The sequence below is a fragment of the Ips typographus genome, linkage group LG1 (assembly GCF_016097725.1).
Source record: "Ips typographus isolate SLU linkage group LG1, UJ_Ityp_2.0, whole genome shotgun sequence".
Lineage (NCBI taxonomy): Eukaryota > Metazoa > Arthropoda > Insecta > Coleoptera > Curculionidae > Ips > Ips typographus.
The window spans coordinates 23,393,498-23,416,490 of NC_138422.1; the positions used below are offsets into that span (position 1 = coordinate 23,393,498).

General features: G+C 35.5%; 1 long non-coding RNA gene across 1 annotated transcript; it reads right to left on the bottom strand.

Annotated features, from left to right (window-relative positions):
- Positions 1-13,138: 13,138 nt before the first annotated feature.
- Positions 13,139-21,042, bottom strand: LOC145740159 (uncharacterized). Its single transcript, XR_014181361.1, has 2 exons — positions 20,935-21,042; positions 13,139-13,742 (listed from the first exon to the last, which is right to left on the bottom strand). It is a non-coding gene; the product is annotated as an uncharacterized LOC145740159 (long non-coding RNA).
- Between the last annotated feature and the right edge of the window lie 1,951 nt (positions 21,043-22,993).

The window sequence follows — 22,993 nt, forward strand, 5'->3', positions numbered from 1 at the left end:
ACAGTTTGAGACCTTAAATTTAACAGTTATAACACCTCACAGCGTGGCTTATAGTCAGGTCACCATTCTTATAACTATTCAAATTCATTCAGCAGTGCCATGAAACTGTCAAATGCAAAACTGTTGTAGCTTGTATTTACACTTCAATAGAGCCCCAAATTTGACGTTTGTTGAGTGACAATTTGGTATGCTTCTTACGTCACCTGGCAGAGCAGTCAACTGTCAACACTTATTCAGTGCTAATATACCACTGGAATACGCAGATTAGTTGTATTTATAGCTCCATAGAGTTATAAATACAACTTCACCTGGCAGCTCTAACGCGAAATTACTAACTCATCTTCGTTTGGATGGATGAATCACTTTGCACATTGTATTTATAGCTCTATGGAGTGAAATTTGACAGTTATGACGTTAAGTGACGTGAGTATCATAGTATTTCTTAACGTCAGAACTAACCAATTTTTCTCCAAGGAGCTGTAAACACAACTTACACTGCAATTGATTAAGACACACATATATTTGGCATTTTATACCATTAGGCCACTGGTGATTGGGTTTTGACAGTTATGACAGCTGTCACGTGACGCATGCAACGTATTAAAGTGTGCCCTTAACGTGTTAACTCTCAAATTTGCTTCCATGGATCTCTAAACACAACTGCCAGTGTAACTCTTCAAATAAGCCACTATTTGTGATTTTATAGTTTCAGGTGCTGGTGAACGGGTTTCGACAGTTATGACAGGTGTCACGTGACGTAAAAAAAGTATTCATAGCACGTCATAACTGTCAAATTTAGTTGGAACTGTAAAGACCACTGGCAGTGCGGTTCCTCCAAGAAACACTTCTGCTTGGCATTTTATAATCTCCAAATGGTCCATTGTCTGAATTGTTGCTTTTGATGTGCATTTATTAGGATTTTCTTCATCATTCTCTTTTTGTGGTTATATTATGCTGGCATTTTCTCCAAAAATAAATTTCTGACCATTTTCCATTTCTTTTTGTAAATACCAAAGAAAAGCTTAATAGAGAGTAAGGATATGCTACAAGTAAGACTGTTACATATTTTCTAAATGCACATACAACTACGGTCTTTATTTGAAAAGAAAAATCACAAATCAAAAAGGGTCTTTGAAGAATTCGAAAATGGAATAAAATGCAAAGCGCTTTTGCTTTAAAGTTTCAAGAAGCAGAATTAGCTCGTTAAGACTAGTATATAAGTGTGATCTACTAAGTAAAACAGAGGTATTGTATATACTCTACACCAAATACGTTTTTCTCGAGATATCTCAGATCCAAAAATAACGAAGACTACTGACTTTATGGTAGCTGCGCCACTGGCCAATCCATTAAAATCAAGATCAATTCGATCGACAACATAAAATAAACGCAAGCAAATGGGAATAATCATCATCTAAGAATCGCGAACGGCTAATAACGCGTCCATTTTAACTTGTTGCACAATTATTTTCTTTTCGCCATCGATGATTATCGTTACCGCCGACTTATCGATACGGTAGAACGGTTTTAACGATCTTTCGGAATTCATTCATCAGATGAGGCGAACGATAAGAAAATAATATCGCAAAACGTCCGTTACACGAATTGAACTGGACATTAGCCAAACTAAAATTTATCCGAAATGGAGGGATAATACGTATTGACTAAATAGGCTGAATTATGACGCTGGTTTGGCCATTAACAGGTGATTTGTCCACATCGATGCCGCTAATTTCATTACGGCCAAATATTCGGTTTCATTAACCGAACCCGTGCGTAATTGTATTTAGCGATAGGCCGCATTAGCATAAACGAGCTTCATTTACCGAAATCCTATTCTATAGCGACACGACGCTGTATCAGTCCTATTCTATATCCCAATACTGGCTGGTTGCCATCGAAAAAACTGCCACATTAATTCATCATCCGGACAGTAGATGGCAGCGAACAATATCAAACGTAGTTGACACCGCACGCCATTGAGTTATATAAATGGGGGGCGGGATGTGTGTGATTCATCTTTCGTTAAAAATTGTTTTGATTAAAGTGCATCCCTCCAGTTTGCGTTTACATAAACGGTATTTACGACGCTTTTAGATGAAACGTCGCGATATTAGGACGAATGTACGCGAACATTTTTCATGGGAAATTGTTCCGCAGTTTTCTGGCTCGCGTTTCATGTTGCGGATTCTTTATGTGCCAGTTTCAATAATCACCTGAATTTTTCAATTTTCTCACGCCTTAAATCGGTTATTCTTAGAGTTACCAAAGATATAGAACCATATTGAGGGTGGTTATGTTTAGGTAAGATTATATACTCTTCTGGAGTATGTGCTCTGCGGTTGATAATCCGAACAAGTTCTCATTATAACATAGTCCAAAGATATATAGCTTGATCCATTACAACACACAAACACTTAGTTGTATCATCCAGTTTTGTAACTATGTTGTGTTTGTTTCCGCATTTTGAAGAATATGTACATACATGCCTGGGATCGGTCGTAACCTAAACCCTGTGTGGGGCTTAAACCTTGTTCGTAACCAGCGAAACCACTCTTGAAAGAACCCCAATAACCTACACTCTCCAAACAGCGGAGAAAGATCTCCTGTTTGCTTTATTTTCCCAAAAAGCTTAGCCTAACATAAGATTTCCTTAACCTAGTAGGTTTAAAATATTTCTTTCCACTCTACCAATGTAAGCCCAGTCTGTGTCCCATTCCCGTCAAGATTCCCACCTTATTTCTCACCATCTCCACCAACTTGTGCAAGAATGAACATTAGTATTGCTTTCATTATAGCCCATCCTCCCTTTGGTTTCCACCATTTACATATCTTCCACACCAGCATATTCCCATACTTTTCTACTTCTTCTTCTCTTTTCCCCTTCGACCAACACGACTTGGTCGTCTACAAATACCTAGCCGTGTACTCCTCCCCTTTCATCCTCTCCAATTACTATGTCGAGCCACTCACTCATGCATATCAGCCAAAGAGTAGGGCCCAGGCTGGGGTTCTCTACTCTCTTGTCCTCTAACCTAACCTAACTGTTCCCGATTGAATTTGTGTTCTAATATGTACAGAAAACCTATTATTTTTAAAGGGAATACAGGTTGTCTTATACTTGAGAGTGAGTCAATTTTGGAAAACCATTCAACTGTTTCCTCTATTGCCCCTCCCATTCTTGTAATCAAGTCATCCACCCTTAACGATGATTAACGACGATAACGATGTCACATTATCCAAAACTTGGACTAATCTACGCCACTGTTGAAATACTTCAGGTTAATAAAAGCCTCACCCATCCAAAGCTCGACTTTTCACATTATTAACGGCACTGCCGGGATTTATAAATTAATTTACCGCAATCGGGAAGTCGTAAACTTCGCGTTATACTAAATGGCAAAAGTTGCTCTAATAAGCTTGTGCGTCAAAAAGTTTTTACGATTTGTCAGGATGTAAACGTGGCCGCTATGGCTGTCGATTTTTTCCGAGTTAAACACGAAAACTTACAAAAGCGAAACCGAAAAAGTAAATCCAGAGCAAACGGACTCTTAGAAGTAGAACAGAAATCCCGTTTGTTCCTTTAGCAAGTTCTAGTAGTAATTAATCCCTAGGGAGCCCGATTCATTGAGACCGTCGCTTTTTTTAGTTGTTTTGCCTGACTTTTCTCTGTGTGCTGGGGAATCAACGAGCTGCCACCCTTAGAATTCACACCAACACGTATCTGCTTATTTCTCCACAATTACTGGAGTTTAGAGGTGTTTTGGTCACAGCGCTGGGAGGTAAAATTTAGTTGCTTCTTCTGGAAGCTTAGGTACTACTAAAGTTGCTTTTACACCATTTTTAAGCAGGAAATTTAGACATTCTGAACTTGTAAAATCGTGGAACTCTCTAGTAATTTATTTAACCAACGGTCGTGGCTTTCGATATTTAAAGTCTTTGTTAGCCCAGCCATTTCATTTGTAAAGTCGTCCGCAGAGAAAGAGTTTTATTTTAATGCAATTCTCTTTGAATTAAGTCACACAAAAAGTTTGCGTGGCAATAGGGCTATATCAAGCTCGTTATAAGTATTTTTAATGTAGCGTTAAGACTTAATGGCGGATCGCCCGAAGGGACTTAGGCTATCTAATATCATTAACGGAAACTGCTCTTTTTATGCCTCTGGCCCTTAATATTAGCCCGAGGGCCGTTTGTCAGCAAGCGTTTTTGCTCAGTTTTTTTATGGGTGATTTCGTCCATATCGTTGAAAGATTAATTACTGTCTATAAGCCGCTAAAATAGAATGAAAGGTCACACAATAGATCAAATGTAAAATACTGCTCATTTAATAAGAACTGAAGTGAATCTATAATGGGACATCTGGAGCATCAACAGGTTTTTCATTTAATGAGAACTGTTACTAGACCATGCTCTGGAAGATGATCAGCATATCAAACACTGCACGGACTATAAATATTTGGGGATGACGATTACACAGTATGAAACAATGGATCAAGCCATTAAAGAACGGGACATACAAGGCAGACGTGCGATCTCTCTTCTAAATTCAATTCTGTGGGATCAAAGTGTATCTACATACAAAACGAAAGGCTTATTTATATTATTAGGAGTATAGTTATCTATATTTCCCAAGTATGGCGACTTAAAAAAACCTCCCAGAGAGCACCACTCCCCACTGAAATTCTTCTGGAGGCGAGCGGCCGAACTATCCAGATTGGACAGATGGTATGGTCACGTGCAGAGAATGGTGGGTGGGTTTCCTTGGGAAGACCAAGGAAAAGTTAGCGAGATGGCATCGATGAAGAAATTAGAGCCATAGGTCTGAAGAACGATCAATGGATGACACACCTGAAGATTGGGTATCGAATGACGACGCAGAACGTTATAAACCGATTATTCAACTGCTTCATCACACATTTGGTTGTGCTATTTATTTATCAATTTACTCAGAAAATCTTATCTTGAGTATCATTACTTTGATCACCTTGTAAATCTTCTGATGATGAAAAAAATAGTTCTTCCTATCTGGAATTCCTACAGATTTGTAGGTCATCTCGACTTCTTAAATGTTTTTTCTTTGTAAACTGCTGTAAAAACTAGTGCTGTTGCTTCATTTAAGTGTTTTTGGAACTTTTAGGTTGTTTGTTTCTTCAGTTTCTCACCGGTTAGTGTGACATCTTCACTAATTTTCTAGGATGAACATTCTCAATAACATCTTCTGCATCTCAACCTATTCCAGATAATGATCCCATCTAGTTGATATACTCTCAATCTGCATTATGGCCTCTCGAAATTTAACCAAAGTCTTCAATAGCTTTTTCAGTTGTTTTCTTTAAATCATCTTTTAAGGCGGGTTTTTTGTATTTTTTTTAAGAAGCAATTTTTTTCAGACTCGGGTTTTTGACTTGAAGTATCGTCACTATTCACCAACAAACTCATCAAGTATTGCAGTATTTATTGAACTTGGTGCACCGTGTCACTTTTTGCCTTGTAACTCCTTAAGGAGTCTCTTAATGGCAAAAACACATTGATACATTCTTGTAGAGGATGACTCTCACTTTTTTGTAACTCCACAAATAACGGAGCTACGCTCAGTCGAATTGAAGTTAGTTTAAACAAATTTTAATTATTTGGTCAAAATGACAACGTGAGAATTTCCTGAATGTAGAAGTACTCCGATGACCTAACCTATAAAATTTGATTCATACACTACTTTTCCTAAAAATTAGAATACTTCCTGTACATAGAACAACTCATTCACTACACATTTTTGTAGCTGGTTGCATAAATAGCTATTCTTTCGTTATTCACCATCAAGATACTGAAAATATTTTTGGTTTGATCGACAAAACAACAACAAAATTCCCACAAAGACAACCGCAGGAGATAAACTCGAATCGAATATGCATTAAATTAACCTACGGTACAGCAGCCGGAGCGGTGCACGGAACAGGAAAAATCGAACATGACAGAAGTTATGCAGATTCAGACATGAAGGGAGTCATGTTTCATTAGACCGGGCACGTGTTCCATAAAATATGCACATGTATATAAAGTTTCCGCTTGCACTCTTCCTGGATATCGTAATACTAAAAGTTAACGCAAGAAAAATTCTGGTGTTTTAAACCCTTAAGGGATTAGAGTATCAACTAACGACATTTCGGAAAGTAATCAATTATTTGAAGGTTTTGCATGCTGAAGTGGATACGGTTAGTCAACAGTGAGGGCCAAATTACACAGTTTGCGTACTTAACGTCCAGTGTAAATAGGGCTTCGAGGTAGGTACGGACGTTAATGACGGTCCTCGATGATGCGAGCATGTCGAATGGGTAATTTGTTGATTTTTGTTACGAGTGGTCCTCTTCTATGTTGTTGAAATGCTGTTTGAAATATCCACTACTTTCAGTGTTTGATAGTTTGTTTTCCTGGTCAAGATAAGCTTCTGGGTTTTTGTTACATCTATTATAACGCACGTGGGAAAACCCTGTAAGAGAACATCTCTAGCAAAATAATAAGTTAATGTATTATGTAAGAATAAAATTGTAGTTGATAAGTCTAGAAGCTTGTAAGGGAGAAACAGGACTAACTTAAAAAACTAGCAAAAATATGGAATAACAAACAATCCAGGGAGTTACACATCTCATCCAAATTGGACTGCAAATACTCATTCGTTTAACAAAATCGTTCTTTTAACTGGTCTTTCCAGGCAAATTAATTAACGGTAACAATAAACTAACTTTTACCAGGTTATCCAAGCTATTAAGAGCTTTCCATCAACTCCATCTCGCCGACCGCAAAACTAAACTAAAACGAGCCTGTTTATCCTCCCCTTTCGACAGGAAATCTCCATAATACAGTCCTCCTTATCCTTCTTCTTAGGTGCGAAGCACCTCGTCGCGCTCTCCAAACATCCGGAATTTGCAATTCAGATCAGTCCTGCACGCTTCATTAGCTCCTGGAACAATCCCCAAATATATCACAATGTTTTTTGTCGCGAGGCCCATCTGTTTGCTTTTCCATCATTCTTTTTCGAGGAAAAACGGTTTTTGTTGTATTAATTTAGGTTCAAGATGGATTTTGGTATATTAGTGTAGGGTAGGTTATAATTTGAAAAGAACACAATTGAGAGCAAATAGGGAAAACATTGTAATTGCTTATTAAAGCTGTAGTAACAAAGTCAGAGTGAAGAACAGAAGATGGAGTATCTACATCAGGAAAGGACGAAATTTTATCCAAATAATTAAAGAAATCACCAGATAATTCATGACAAAAACTTGGAAAATATAAAAAGGAAATGGCAAAGTAATTACTGCAGTACTGTGAGAATCTCTAACGAACATTATGACGAAAAACTGAGGAAGTTTTCTTCCATTTGGGATGTGGAGCGTAAAAATGATATTTGGAGGGAGCAAGCCATTTGCTACCTAACAATTAATAAAAGCAAAGGCGAAAACAACACAAATGTTTGTTAATGTTTTATGGAAAATATGTAACATCCCATTATATAAGAATGCAAAACTAAGAATGATCACAGGAAACATAGCTAGGGATCAAAGAAGGAGCAACGAAATTAGGAAAGAATGCAGGACGTGGTTAGAAGGACGCTACTGAAACGAGCACATTTCCAGAAATGAGAACCACAGAAGGCCTCCCAAGAGGAGGAAGGACAGCTGGTCTTCGCCATTCCAGGAGGAGCAATAAGTAAAACAAGCCTTATGCCTTTCGCAAAGACGAAAACGGAGAAGAATCATAAGAAAGGATCATTTCAAAAATGTAATAACTATAGATCTATTGCATTATAACACATTTTAGCAAAGTCATGTTAAAAATCTGTACATATTTTCTGGAAAGGCAGCTTCCAGAAGAACACGCTGGCTTCGTCAGTGGCAAATGAACAAAAGAACCAATGTTGAAAGAACCAATGAACAAATCACTAAAAAGCAAGATAATTCGGGAAACCAACTTATCTGTGTTTACTCGATTACAGCAAGGCTTTTGACAACGTTAATTAGCAAAAACTCTGGAAAACTCCTTTTGACATTGGAAACCCTCATCACTTGGTTCTGTTTGCTCAAGCGCTTATACGCAAATAGTACTGTAGTGGTTATATTGGACCACAAACTCTTCCTTCAGCATTACATTATTTGGAATGTCTTGGAGGGATGGAAAGGAAGTATAAATATTACCTCTAGAAGAGTGAATAACCTACGCTACGCCGATGACACCACACTCATAGCAATAAACGAACAGGAAACTTATTGAAAGAATAGGAAGACAACGAAAGTAAATTGCCAAAAAAAAGATAGAGATTAAAAGGAGAATAGTTCTTGCCAAAATTGCCATGAACAAATTGAATAAAATTTGGAGAAAGAAGCATATAACTCCAACAACAAAACGTAGACTTGTCGATATTGGAAGAGCTAGGAAGACGTTAAGGATACACTATCAACCACAGTGAGACGAATATTTCTCAAATCCTTTGGCAATGCGAGAAAAAACAGTAATGATCAGCAAAAATGAGTGAGCACTTCACAAGGAAAACATTAGAAGCAGAAGATGTGTTTCAGAGAGAGTCAAATATTAGCTTGGAAGTACTACCGTCACAGCAAATAATTTACATATCTGATCAGGAGAAATAGCAAGAAACCCTCTGAAGACGTTGATAGCTTATCAATAAGCTTTATGTATAGCAGAAGAAGTATTCATTAGATAATATTCTTCCTCGAACTTCCTCTCCGGCGAAGATCCAACGATCCTAGGCACTTTGAAACAGGGCATGAACATCAATTTAGTCTATAATGTACTTTAACCAAGAATGCTTCTTCCTATCCATGCCTCTATCTTCCTTTCTTAATTTTAAGAGCTCATATTTACTTCCACGCACTTTTTTGCACTGTGCTTGTTTTAGCGTCTTCTCGTTTGTGTCTAATTTCGTGACATGCTTCATCTAAGATATCTTCAAAAATCCACATCTTAAGGGATTCTATTCTATTAATGACGCTAAACCTTCAAAGTCCACTGACTGAATGTACACTTCGCAAAACCTACCAACCTAAAGTCTGAGTTTTAGATACCTACGGTTTTGTCAAGAGTAGTTTTTTTCTATTATTGCTCCTAGTGCTTTTGAGATATTTACACCCAATAGATATACAGTGTGACCCATTTAGAATGGAAACACCCCTATAACATTTTAAGTTATTAACCGATTTCAATGATTTTTTTTTTGAAATAATTAGGAATGAAATGTCTATTACGGGAGAAAATTTTAAATATTTATTTCAGTTTTCAGGTCATATTACGATACTTTTTTTTGATAGAAAATGGAGAATTTTTATTAGCGATTTTTTTATTGAAAAAATTACTACGGATACTGGATCTATAGTGCTTTCAAATAGCTGTGACCAAAATTAAAAAAATAATTTTTAATTTTTTTTTTTTTTTAATTTTTTTTTTAATTAATTTTTTTTTTATTTATTTTTTTTTTATTTTTTTTTTATTAAATTAATCAATTAATAATTAATAATAAACAAGTAAATAATAACACCATTTCTATGGCAACAGTTGATGCAGGGTGTTCTTTTGTGACCGTTAGCTTAGAGGATTTTTGAATTTTAATTTGTCATAACTTTGTTATTAATGAATGGATTTTTATGAAATTTTGGTCACAGCTATTTGAAAACACTATAGATCCAGTGGCGTAGTAATTTTTTCAATAAAAAAATCGCTAATAAAAATTCTCCATTTTCTATCAAGAAAAAGTATCGTAATATGACCTGAAAACTGAAATAAATATTTAAAATTTTCTCCCGTAATAGACATTTCATTCCTAATTATTTAAAAAAAAAATCATTGAAATCGGTTAATATCCTAAAATTTTTTAGGGGTGTTTCCATTCTAAATGGGTCACACTGTATATAGGTTAATGGAACATATTTTTGACATGCTCACCATCACCTTGTTTCAGTTATTAGTGACAAAAGCAAACCAAGTCTGTAATTGGTTCTGGGGCTTTTAATATTCCAAAGATTTGGAAGTTGGTTTAACAAAAGCTGCAGGGCTTCTGGACTATCAGCTATTATCGCTGTATCATCAGCATACCTAAGGTTTGTTAATCGTTCTACCATTACTTATCAAATACTATATCCAAATGATAATCAACTTTATCTACATTTTGTAGTTATGAATTGCTTCTAGCTAGATGTCTGGGTGTTTCTACATTATAACCGAATATAAAATAATTGAAGATGGGTGAAAGTGGTGGGCGTCGTAGCGGCATAATTAAGACCGTTGCGTCGCGAATAGTTTCCCACGTGTTTGCCGGGGTAGATTAAAAATATAATACGGCATGGCATATTAAAGCCGCATCGTCACTTCACAAAGGTCCGGGACTTATAATTAAATCCGCACACGTGGGCAGGCCCTTTTGTGCTGGCCGCACACAATATTTACACCTTTTCGCGCGGATTTGATTACATATTACATTAATCGGACCCGAAAATCGATTGTTTTTCTTCCGCACCATGTGCGTCTTTTCCTTTTTTTAATGAATATTGTACAAGCAACGTCGTATCCAAGTTGGAAGGGTTGAATTTACATTTATATAAAAAATTCGAATGAATTGTCATGAAATTGTCTATTCGGGTCGACTTGCGGATGTGCCTGGTTTATCATTCTGAAATATCCATTGCAAGGGTTGTGGGGAAAACGTATATTTTAGGGATATTCGCGAATTAATCCTCTGAATTTAAATTTTGTCAATATATCGATACAATATCCGAATTAAAAAATTTAAATGGAGTGCTAAATTTTACATGGAATCTAGTAATAGTAACTGGTGGGTGTTAGTAGTCAACGCTGAAAACCAAACAACCTTATTTTTACTATTTACTAAGAACTAAATTACTACGCATTTGTATACGGTTCTAGAATTTTTTGGAAGCTTCTAGACTGTTTTGATATCTTTTGAGAGCTTCTAGACTAGTTGAAGAGCATTTGAAATTTTTAGACTGTTGGAAGGCTTTCGACAGCTTGGGAAGCATTTTGGAGTTCCCGTTGTGTTTTATAACCTTTTTAAACTACTTGAGGAGTATTTGGGAGGTTTTTGTACAGTTTAAAGAGCATATTGAAGGTTTAGGAATGCTAGGTATTTGGAAACTTCTTAGACTGTTCTAGAATTTTTTGGAAGCTTTAGACGGTTTTTAAATCTTTTTGGAACTTCTAGACTAGTTGAAGAGCATTTGGAATCTTTTGGCTTCTAGAAGCTTCTAGATTGTTTTGAAAGGCTTCCGACTGCTTCAAAAGCATTTTGGAGTTTCTGTACTGTTTTGAAATCTTTTTAGACTACTTTAGGAGCATTTGGAAGGTTTCAGGGGAGTTTAAAAATCATTGAAGGTTTTGGCATTTAAAGCATCTGAAAACTTAGGGAAGCTTTTAAACTTCTTTAGAAGCATACGGAAGCTTTTAGACGGCCCTGAAATTTTTTGAGAGCTTCTAGACTAGTTCATTATTATTTGGAAGCCTTTAGAATGTTCTAAAAGCTTTTAGAAAAACCGACAGTGTTCCAAAACCGACAGTATTCCAATCAAAAGAGGAGTAAAGCAAGGAGACACCATCAGATCAAAACTAACTAAGGTCAGCCATGAATTTTGTCTCCTTCCTATGGATCTCTTTCCTTGGATTTTTTCCTGTATAATGGATTGTAATATTCAATGTTTCTCTCCACTCACGGCAGGTCCTAAAGATTCCAATTTCCTTCTCTGTATTGTTGGAATTATTTCTCTGTCCTTATGCATAGTCCATATCCACCCAGGAAATTTCCAATATTCTCTGGTAAGCAAGGAGACACCATCAGATCAAAACTTTTTACCATTGCCCAGGAGAATGTCTTCAAAAAGCTTGACTGGTTAGAGAACGGGATTAATATCGGTGGTGTGCGTCTAAATCATTTACGATTTGCCGACGATATGGTGGTCGTTGCCAGCACAGGTGAAGAGATGAAAAACATGCTTCGGAAGCTTCATCGAGCATCGCTCTCTCAGAAATGAACTTGAACAAAACAAAGATCATGAGTACAGAAGACATCCAGGTGACCGTTAACGACCAACCCCTGAAGGTTGCCTCGGAATATGTTTACTTAGGACACAAAAGTCAACTTGGCAAAGAAAATCAATCTTCTGAAATCACAAGAAGAATAGGCAGCCTTTGGCAGACTAGGATTTATCCTTAAATCTAGTGAATTTCCTATAAATTTGAAAAGGAGAGTGTTTGATGCCTGCGTGATGCCGGTTCTCACATATGGACTAAAGACAATGGCAATTATCCGCAAATTTGCCAATAAACTGCAAACCACCTAACGAGCAATGGAGAGGGCTATGATAGGAATCACTCTAAGGTATAGAATCCGTAACGAGGAAATTCGTAAAAGAACTAAAGTGACAGATGTTCTAAGGCTTGTGGCACAACTGAAATGGAGATGGGATGGTCATATGGCAAGGCAGGACCACCACAGGTGGGCACATAGGATACTAGTTTGGCGCCCAAGAGAGACCAAACGGAGCATTGGTAGGTCCCAGAGACGATGGAGAGACGATATCCAGAATGTTGCAGGAAGGAATTGGACCCGGACTGCTAGAAATAGAAAGGCGTGGAGGGATTTGGAAGAGGCCTACATCCAGAAGTGGATAAATACGGGCTGAGAAGAAGAAGAGAGGAGAAAAGCTTTTGAAAGCTTTCGACTGCTGAGGAGCATTTAGAAAGTGTTTGAACAGTTTTCTGGACTGCTTTTAAGGTATTTGAAACCTTGTAGACAGTTCTAGAAACTTTTGGAAAATGTTAAACTGCTCTAAAAGCTTTTGGAAGCGTCTAGGCTGTTTTGTAAGCGCAAGGCATTTTGGAGCTTCTATAGTGTTTTGGAATGTTTTTACATTTTTTAGACTACTTCAAAAGCATTTGGACATTATTTGTCAGTTTAAACTTGTAAATTGATTGATGAGATAATTGGTATGTTTTTGTCTCTCAGAAGCCTCAATATAGCTATTACAATTTTAAATTAACCTATATAAAATAAAACCATACAAAAAATAGCAGCAAATAAGCAAAAAAAACTAAATTAAGCACAAAAAAAAAGAAAATCATTAAAAACGATGTCAAATGAGGATTTAATCAAATTACTTAAACATCTCTTTTTAAAAGCATTGGGCTATATAGGTTTAGAGATATAAAAGGTAATAATTTAGAAAGTTCTGTCTAGTAAATGATAGCTTCAGGAAGTAACAGCAAACTGATAAGGTTCAACACCTTTTCTCTTTGGTAAAGTAAAACTTTCTTTAAGAACACGAAAATCTTGCTGTAAAGTAATTTTACCAGAATCACACACTGAAATTACTAAATTGTGAATCTGCCCAATAATTTTATACTGTGGCTAACCTAGTATTTTGGTGTTATTTGCGGTAGCCGATGTAATCCTAGAAACCAAACAAACATGTCGAGTAAACGTTCGTTTACCAAATGGTTGAGTTATAGGCCAAACCATCCGTTAATTGGACGGGGTTATTTAATCGTTTATTACTTGTTTGTTGTCCTAGCTTTGTCCAATCATGCTAATGCTCCATATAATAGGTCCGAACTGTCCGATGGTTATTTATTTTGAATGTGACCGGTTACGTCGATCATATTAGCGTTTGACCATTGTTTCTCTGCTGCGTAGCGCTTAAATAAATCGCGTTTCCACTGCGGAATTGAAACTGAAAAATAAACAAAATCCCAGTTTTATTAAAAAAATACAGACAATAAAATCCGACTTTGAAGTGGGAGATAAAAGTCGATGTTCATTGTTTGTGATGAAACAACGGCTTGAAGAGAACTCGTTTACGGATTTTAATAGGACTTTTTTCCTCTCTGGGATTAATTTTCGTCGCTTTTCCACCAACGAATTGGCGAAAATTTGATAGCTTTTTTCTCGGTTAACTGACTGAACTAACATGAACAATCCCACTACAAATATTAAGGCAAGCGTACACTCGTTTGAGTTTTAACAACAATGTTGTAGGTTTTGATGGTTTCATTGTTCGGAATAGTGTTTATAATTGTGTTGCAAAAAGTCACTAAAGTAGTTTTTGTATTTGGTGAATTTAAAGGAGAGCATGTTACAGAAATAGTAGCGCAGTTAATTTTCATTTTATTTTATTTCAAATTTAAAGAGGAAAATAAAAATTTTTGTTAGTATTTTCCCGAAATGGATTTAGTGATAAAAGAAGATAGTACAGGCAACAAATGCTCAAGAAAAAGTATTGAGGGAAATGTTTGGAACCCAATTTTTGGCTTTGTAACTTTGTTTAGACTAGTTAGAAGGTGAACATATCAACAGTAGCCCTTAAGCCAGAGGGGAGGAAAGGTTTTGAAAATCTCATTTTTCGGATGTTTAATTAGATTTCAAAAACTATGTATTTTACCGACATGACCATTCTATACAAAATAACTGATTAATTTTCCTACTAAGTTTTTCGATATCTTTTATAGTTTTCGAGATATTTGCAGTTAAACCTCTACAATTTTGAAAAAAAAATCTCTGTTTTACATACCAAATTTTTTCTAATGCTCCCTAAACTATATCTAATACTTTTGAAAATAAAGTCAGAAAGGCAATGAAACGCCATTTCAGTCAGTATTTTCGAAATCTGGGGTTTACGACACTGAATTTGCTCTGGAACCAGTAAATTGACCTTATAATCCATAGACGTACTGTACTTTTTCTATAAACAAACCTTACTTTACGGAAACCGTGACCATTACCATTAAAAAATAAAAGAAAGTCAGTTAAAATGCAATGAAATCCAATTTCAGTTAGTATTTTCGAAAACTGGGACTTACGGCCCTGAAATTTGTTGTGTAGGCAGCAAATTAACCTTGAAATCCAGGGACGTTATGCACTTTTTTCTTAAACAATCTTTCCTTCACTCAAACTATGGTAAATCCTTTTATAAATGAAGTAAAGTCAGAAATGTAATGAAAGGCCATTTCAGTCTGTATTTTCGAAATCTGGTGGTTACGGCATTGAATTTGCTCTGTAACCAGTAAATTGACCTTATAATCCATAGACGTACTGTACTTTTTCTATAAACAAACCTTACTTTACGGAAACCGTGACCATTACCATCAAGAAATAAAAGAATGTCAGTTAAAATGCAATGAAACCCAATTTCTGTCAGTATTTTCGAAAATTGGGAGTCACGGCCCTGAAATTTGTTGTGTAGACAGTAAATTAACCTTAAAATCCAGGGACGTAATGCACTTTTCCATGAACAACCTCTACTTTACTCAAACTGTGATAAATATCATCAAAAAGAAGGATTATCAATTAAAATGCAATGAAACACAATTTCAGTCATACTTTTGAGGGTAACGGCCCTAAAATTTGGTGTGTAGCCAGCAAATTGACCACAAAATCTAGGAAGGAGGAAGACTTTAAATTAGAACAAGAGGATAAGATTTTGTGAATGAAGTATTAGACCATAAACCTAGACAGCCCTTGCACAAGACAATCGAGAAAAAGAAGAGACGTCAAGAGTAACCCAAACTAGAAGTGACCGAACCTCAAAAACTAAAAAACTACTTTTAACCTATTAAGAAGCCACAACAGGAGCAGATAAACTAAATGGTTAACTGCAATTGGATATGGAAAAGAATCATTTCTAAAGAATGAAACATGGTCTTGTTTTGATAGAACCAGTCTTACTGAAGTAGGGTAGTGTTAACTAGTAAATAGGTTTTCAAAGTTAGTTGTTACTGCATTGCCACTTTCTAAGGTCAGCCATGATTTTTGTCTCCTTCCTATGGATCTCTTTCCTTGGATTTTTTCCTGTATAATGGATTGACTTAAAATATGAAAATATTCGAGGATGGTAAAATAATAAATGCACGACGCAAGGTTGCGAGCAGAATGCACGTAGTGCATCTTACCTATTTTTCGCGGGTGACAAGTCATCTCCGTTGCTATGCAGGAATATGAAAACAAGCAACGAACGATAGATTTCATCACTGAACCAATTTGGTATAAATAACGCTCGACATCCGTTAGTAAGGCAGACGGTAGAAGACAGGCGAAATACTCCGTCTCGTGCCACATAATGTAGTCGTCCCGAATTGTGCAACCCGCACCGGGTTCGTAAATTATTGAAATAGTAACTCATCAAGAAGGTTTGGATCTGGATAGCATTTTAATTCTTCCAGATGTACTTCTGGCCTGTTCCAATCTGAATCGTACTTCTTGGAAGCTATCATTATTTTCATTAATGGTTTTGCCCTGATATTTGTATTCTCTTACTCTTTACCACCACATTGGAGGTCATTTACCTTCTAGCAACTCAATGTTTAATTTCCTCCTGTGTACGATTGCTATGACTTGATTAGTGCGGTCCACTTGTGTATGACTGCGAAAAGGGGTAATTTGTCGTTCGCTCCCGTTCATAGGATTAAAACGTCCGAATCGTGGCAAGTTTAATTGAAACTTACTCCACGGTAAACCGAAAACTCACACGGTCCCCAGTTTTGGAAAGTTGTTTATTGTTTCATAACTGACGGTCGGAAGTAAGATGGTATCGTGAGTTATTAATGCCGCGGACCCTCGTCATGTGCGGCGGGCAGGTTTGCTTTCATTTGGATGATTTAAGATTACGGTTTAGTCGTATTTGCTATTGGGGAACCGTAATTGCCGTCAACGGTTGCTAATTCACCCATGTTTGTGTAGAGGAATTCCTCAATTCCCTTATCAAACTTTCATTCCTTTTTCAAAATGAAGAGTTAGTGACAGAGTAAAGTTTCCAGTTAGGTCTGATGATGGCAATTGATTACATCTTTGTAATTATGGTGTTGATCAGTGTTGGCAGTATTTAATAGCGGTAGAATAATCGGTTAAAGAACAGTAGATCTAAAAATAAACAAAAAGAAAAATAAATTTATAATGATAATATATCATACAGAGTGTTTATAATTCCACAAAAAAACGAGAACACAGAAAGAATAAAAATAACAGAAGAGGTAAAATAGGAACCATGAATACTTGCTTCTTCTGAAATTCGGTAAAGTGTTCCCAGTTTCTCTGTCCGTTTATTAGTGGCATTAAATTCAGCGGAATCCTACATAATTGACAAGACAAGGACATTTTGCATTATTTAGCCAACGAGATTAAAACACACAAAAGCATTGCAACTACTGGCATAATTAATGATAATTAGAAACTAGGACAAATTTGATTGGATCAGGACCTCGATACGAAATCCGACAGAAAAACGATTAAAATGATCGAATGACTGACATAATCGGCTGCGGAAATATCAATTGCCCGGCATTTTATAATCGAATGTTATTTCAGGGTGTGCTGCTCTGATCTTTTGTCGCAACAAATCATTATCGATTTAACCAATAACCAGTTTGGTGTCCTAGCCTAAAGTTGGGTCATTCCAATACAATTTTCCGTACTAAACCTCACTTAAACTGAAACCACAACCTGAGAATGTCCCATATGGTAATAATGCCAATCCGCTTCTAGGTAAAAGTAATTTTTCTGCAAGGCGTTCGCATTGAATCTATTTAAGATACGCGATAACCAATCTATAAAGGAGATTGCTTCTTGCACACCTGTCTATTTGACCTTTTATTTAGTCCTTGAGTGCATTTCGATCGAGATTTGGATAATATCGGCCACGTAGGACGTAATTTCTGCCTCCAGAAAACGTGTAATTAAAACACGAGTGCCAGGTGAAATTTTAAAACCCAAAAATACTTGAAGCATTAGGTAAAAAAGCAGTTCAGTACGAACATTTTGAACTTTATACAGTCGATGATAAAACCCCAAAAATTGCGGAGGATTGCGTCATTAGCCAACTTATGTTATACCAAGTATGTAGATCTAAAAATGTTTAACTAATATTTGAAATAACGGGTAAAATCAATGCGCTAGTATTCCTAATAATTTTTTTATTTCTTCACTGGCAAGCAGCAAAATAAAAGGATTTGTTTACTTTTATTCGGAAATCCCTGTACCTACTTAACTATTCCGGGACCGAATCCAAATACTCTAGAGTTTGGGTAAATCTGTAATTTGAGGGACCGTTTCGCCCAAACTTCCTAACCCAATATTTGAACAAAAACAAAACGCGAAACGACCTGGTTATAATTTGTTGCGGTATCGCGGTGGACCATTCATTAATAATGCACCAGAAATCCGAATTGGATTTTAATTAAACGGCCAGATGAATTTATCATTGCATTAGTTTAGAGGCCGGTTCGGCTTAAATCCTCGACGGTATTAGTCCAATTGGCACTTTCGTTAGTTTTAATTAAAATGACCGTTAGGCGTACAGATCAAAGAGTTTTTAATGCGATTATCAGTTCGATGTTAACGTGGCTGATTGGCGATTCCATCAAACCGCGCTACGGATTTAAAGTTCAGTAAGCCAAACTGTGATGATTTTAAGGACTTTTTAACTGAAAGCATTAACTAGTAAGTGAATAAAAGTAGAACATATTTAACGCTAAATAAATTTTGTTCATTGATTCTTAGAACTAAGGACAATAAGAAGAGATTACCAGAATTGTCAGTATTTTACTTAATGTGTATCATGAAGAATATCATAAGAGATTTGTTCTCGTCAATCTTCATCAATTGCTCTTCTTCTACGACATTTTTTGCCAGAGATGATCTTAAGGAATGGTTTCTAATTTTGTTTCTTTTTACATCAAACTCGCATCTGTACCCGCATTGTCAAGAAAAACCGTTCACAATGAGTATCCTTGGCATATTAGCATAATTTCTAATATGCCAATAATGTCAAAAAATGTTTTGTTATGCCCAGTAATTTCTATTAATTCTCAATAACTAACCTAACCTACCAACAAACATTTTTGGTTATAATAACGTAGCAGAAAGGCAAATTTACTTAATTGGTAAAATTTTACTCAAATTTGACAAATAAAACATATAAACTATGACCGTAGTTGAACATAGCCTCATTTTTACCTTAAATACAACTTTTCGTAAACCAGACTTTAGGGGGCATTTGGACAGGTCAAAAATTACTTCATTATTATAACTGAACATTTGTCATATTTCATATTTTTAATCAAAATAATGTCTTTGGAGACTGTTGTGGTCTAATCAAGATGACAAATTTAAGTTAAGCTTGACCATTGCCTTTAAAATGTCAAAGGTAGAATTTGGTCAAAAGTAAGTATTCCTTACCTAAAATTCAACCTTCAATTCAGGTTGTGGTTAGTTGGAAAAATAAGAAAAATGCATGCAACGATTTAACCGGAAGTCGATATCATCTACTGCTTATTTTAAATGGGACACCCAGTATATTTTTGCAATTTTGGATTCTACCTCAAATTCTAGACATATTACGGGTATTTATTAATGTCATACACCTATCTGTATTCGTTTCTGAAATATTTACCAATTTTCACATATCATTTGGTGTTTTGTCGTGTTAAACAAGGTTTGTTCCAAAAGTGGGTGCAGAAAACGTAAGTAATACAAAAAATCAGTTCTAAAAAAGGACAGAAAGAATAGAAAGAAAGAAAGAATACTCCTTATTCTTATAACTTTGTCTGATTCTCTATTTGTAGGTCACTTTTTAAAAAAAATCATTCTTTAAATTGATTTATTGAACCACCCTGTAGTTGTCGAAATAACCCAGTTATTGAAGGTTATAGCAGTAGCTGTCAAATTCAATCAAAACTGTCTTTATTGTCAAATAACTCCTAAAATTCACTCCTAAGTTTCCAGGGTCAAATTAGACCTAAACCAGTGAAAAATGTTTCTGGGACACCCTGTCACTAAACCGTAAATAGCACGCGTATTTGTAACACTTTGTATATACTTTTATATGTTGATGGACAGCCAATGAATTGGGCTTTCCATTGACGTATAAAAGTCGATAGGTTAATGGTCCCGTTTGGCCACTAGAGGGCAAAAGTGAAAAAGTGAAAAAAGAATTTTTTCATCACTTTTTTGGAGCATTTTTTCGTTCAATCTTGAATAAGTCGATCATTTACATTTTTTTTTCACTTTTTTTACTTTCTAGATTGTCAAATAAAACATTTTCAGTGCTGTTTTCGGATTATTTCATTTAATATAAGTTTTTTTCGGTCTAAATGTGCCGATGGTTATACAATGGAAACCTTCTGGAGCAAAATAAAAAATTGCCAATATTGCAGTTTTGAGAAAATGTGCATTTTTTTTACTTTTTGAAGGGTCCTTCCTCTTTTACTTAAATTCCTATCAATTTTATTGCCCCGCCATTAGAAAGAGCTCGAAAAATAATACAAAATGAGCCAAAACTGAAATATCTAGCTTTTCACGTTTCCGAGATATTAAATTTCAAACAGCTTTATTGGAGCCATGAAGCTTTCTTACTGAATATATGTTGTTAAAATGTATTTTTGAAAGCCTTCTTACTATCTTGGAGCTTTCTTATTGCCTGGGGATAGTCAAAATTGAGTTAGTAAGCCTTTTTACTGTCTTGAAGCTTTCTTCCTGACTATGCGACTACTCGCTTCAGATTGTACAAATTTTGATAATACAGGCATTTTTACTCTCTTGAAGTTCCTTACTAACTTAAGATTGTCAAAATGTAATAACAAAACTTTGTACTCTTATTTTATATTGGAAGCCTTCTTACTGTCGGAGCTTTCTTATAATCTGGGGACAATCAAAAATGAGTTAATAAGCTTTGTTGCTCTCTAATTGAAGCTTTCGTATTGTACCAGATTATCGAAATTAACTTTCTACTGTCTTAAAGCTTTTTTATTGTTAAAACTGTTGCTCAAATCTTTCAATATTCGTGAGATTGTCAAAGTGTGAAGTTAAAAACTGTTTTAAAGCTTTCTTATGAACCAGGGATAGTCAAAATTGAGTTAGTTAACCTTGTTACTTACGGTCTTGAAGCTGTCCTTCTAACAGTGAGGTTCTCAAAATTTGTACACAAAACGTTCAACTTTCTTCAGATTGTATAAATTTGTTAATATAGTTATTTTACAAAAGCTGCTAAACTCTTTCCAAATGTACGACTCCAACCTTATTGTGTTAATACGTCAATACACTTTTGTTAATGTTTTCAGAAATATTTTTTCATTCAAATACAAATTTTGTTGTTTTATTATTATCATTTATCAAATATTTATTATCAAATTTTGTTTTAATTTGTACATAGTAACTTTAACAATATGGTTGCAATTTTCACTTAGGAGTGCAAGTGAAAATTGTACTGTAGTTTCAATGGATGAGGGATATAGTAATTAAAATCCATTAAAACGATTTCTCAATATTTTCAAAAATAGATTATTTTTCAAACGAGACAGACTTTAGAGATTTTTCAAATTAGACACTTTTTGTTAATAATAATTAACGTCAAATTAAAGGTCACAGTACAGTTTGTATGATGTGCTTCCTGGGAATGCTGTATACCTACGTGGATGATAAGTAACCATACTAACTTCTATTACATTTCCAAACTGATAAGAAATTCAGCTACTTCTATATTACCTATATAATATTTTTTACATTCAAAACCTTGTAAAATATTATTGCAGGCCAATCAGGAGATCCGTTTTGTAAATAACGACTGTCGACAATCACAAAAGGCGACTTTTCCTCATTCGATTAGCTATCGAGTCGTTTAAATCTAGCCGACCAGTAAAATTTATTTACTCGGTTCCATTGTGCGTCGTTCCGCAATACGGTGGAGCTTTTCAAATATCAATTATTCCGAATCTATGTTGTCCGCGATGCAATAAAACCCGAATTGATTTACTCGAGAAACCGCGCAACGCATGTAAAACTCGTTTAACATTCATACGCTCCGGGCTTTAGTCCGGTTTTGATAAACCGGAATCGAAGTTTTCGGATACTTGAAATTCCCCCCAGGTCAGTCCGGTAAATTGATACGCCACGTAAAAATATGATCTTGGCCCTTTGCCGGAAACTACGTGAAAAGATTTTAGATTGTCATTTAAAACTAGAGTAGTTGCTGTTCACTAGCAGCTTAACCATCAGCCTTTAGACATGGAATTTACCTGATATTTGACGGGATTTGGATACGTTTATCTGTAATCCATTAGGAACATTGTTTCATTATGTACTAACTCCACATCCTGCATGATTAACCTTGCTTTATTTGCGGGGATCCACAGGGATTTGATTAGTTTTCATGTTTAGGCCGTCAGACGATATATGCTTTGTAAAGTTATGTTCTGTCTTATAATGCATAAACAAACTTAATTTATTGAACAATAATATGTGTGTATTTACCTGTAAACTTTTCTACAGTCAACAAGTAACAAACTCCTGTTTGTACTATAAAAACATTCAACGATTATAAATTCAGGCAAAGCGGCAAATAACACACATTTTAGCACACGCTGAAAAGTGGAATATTGCCAAATAACTCGGAGAAACCCGACTTCAAAATTTGTAATTTTAAACTCCAATAAATCCGACACATTCTCGCCTCTCACCTTAATGATACACCACTTGGAATATCTCCAGATGCATAAATAAAGACGGACGATAAACGTCCAGATTATTTGTGTGTCGTAAAGTTGTTAATATCCTAGAGAAGTGCCGAATGATAAATTGTATAATAAAAATGTTTGGAACTAATATGTGATTGAAACAAATTTAATTTTGAGCCCTGTTTCGTAGTCTAGATTGGTCAAGAAAAAGCAGCAATCTAAAAGCTGGTTACGTACATAAAAGAAGTATTTGTCAAGTGAAAACGTCAGGATATTTTCGAAAAAAACCGATCTGGGGCGACAATTTTAACTCCAAAAAGCATTAAAAGCATAAGGATTGAAATTAAAACTTGAATTGTTGTTGTATACTAAGACTTTGTGCTAATATTTTGGAAATGATTTGGAAAGTCAAAAAATGTTGCACAGGGTCTAAAGATGTTAGAGAAAGTCTAAAAATGTTCACCTTTTAAGCGGTTTATGAAAG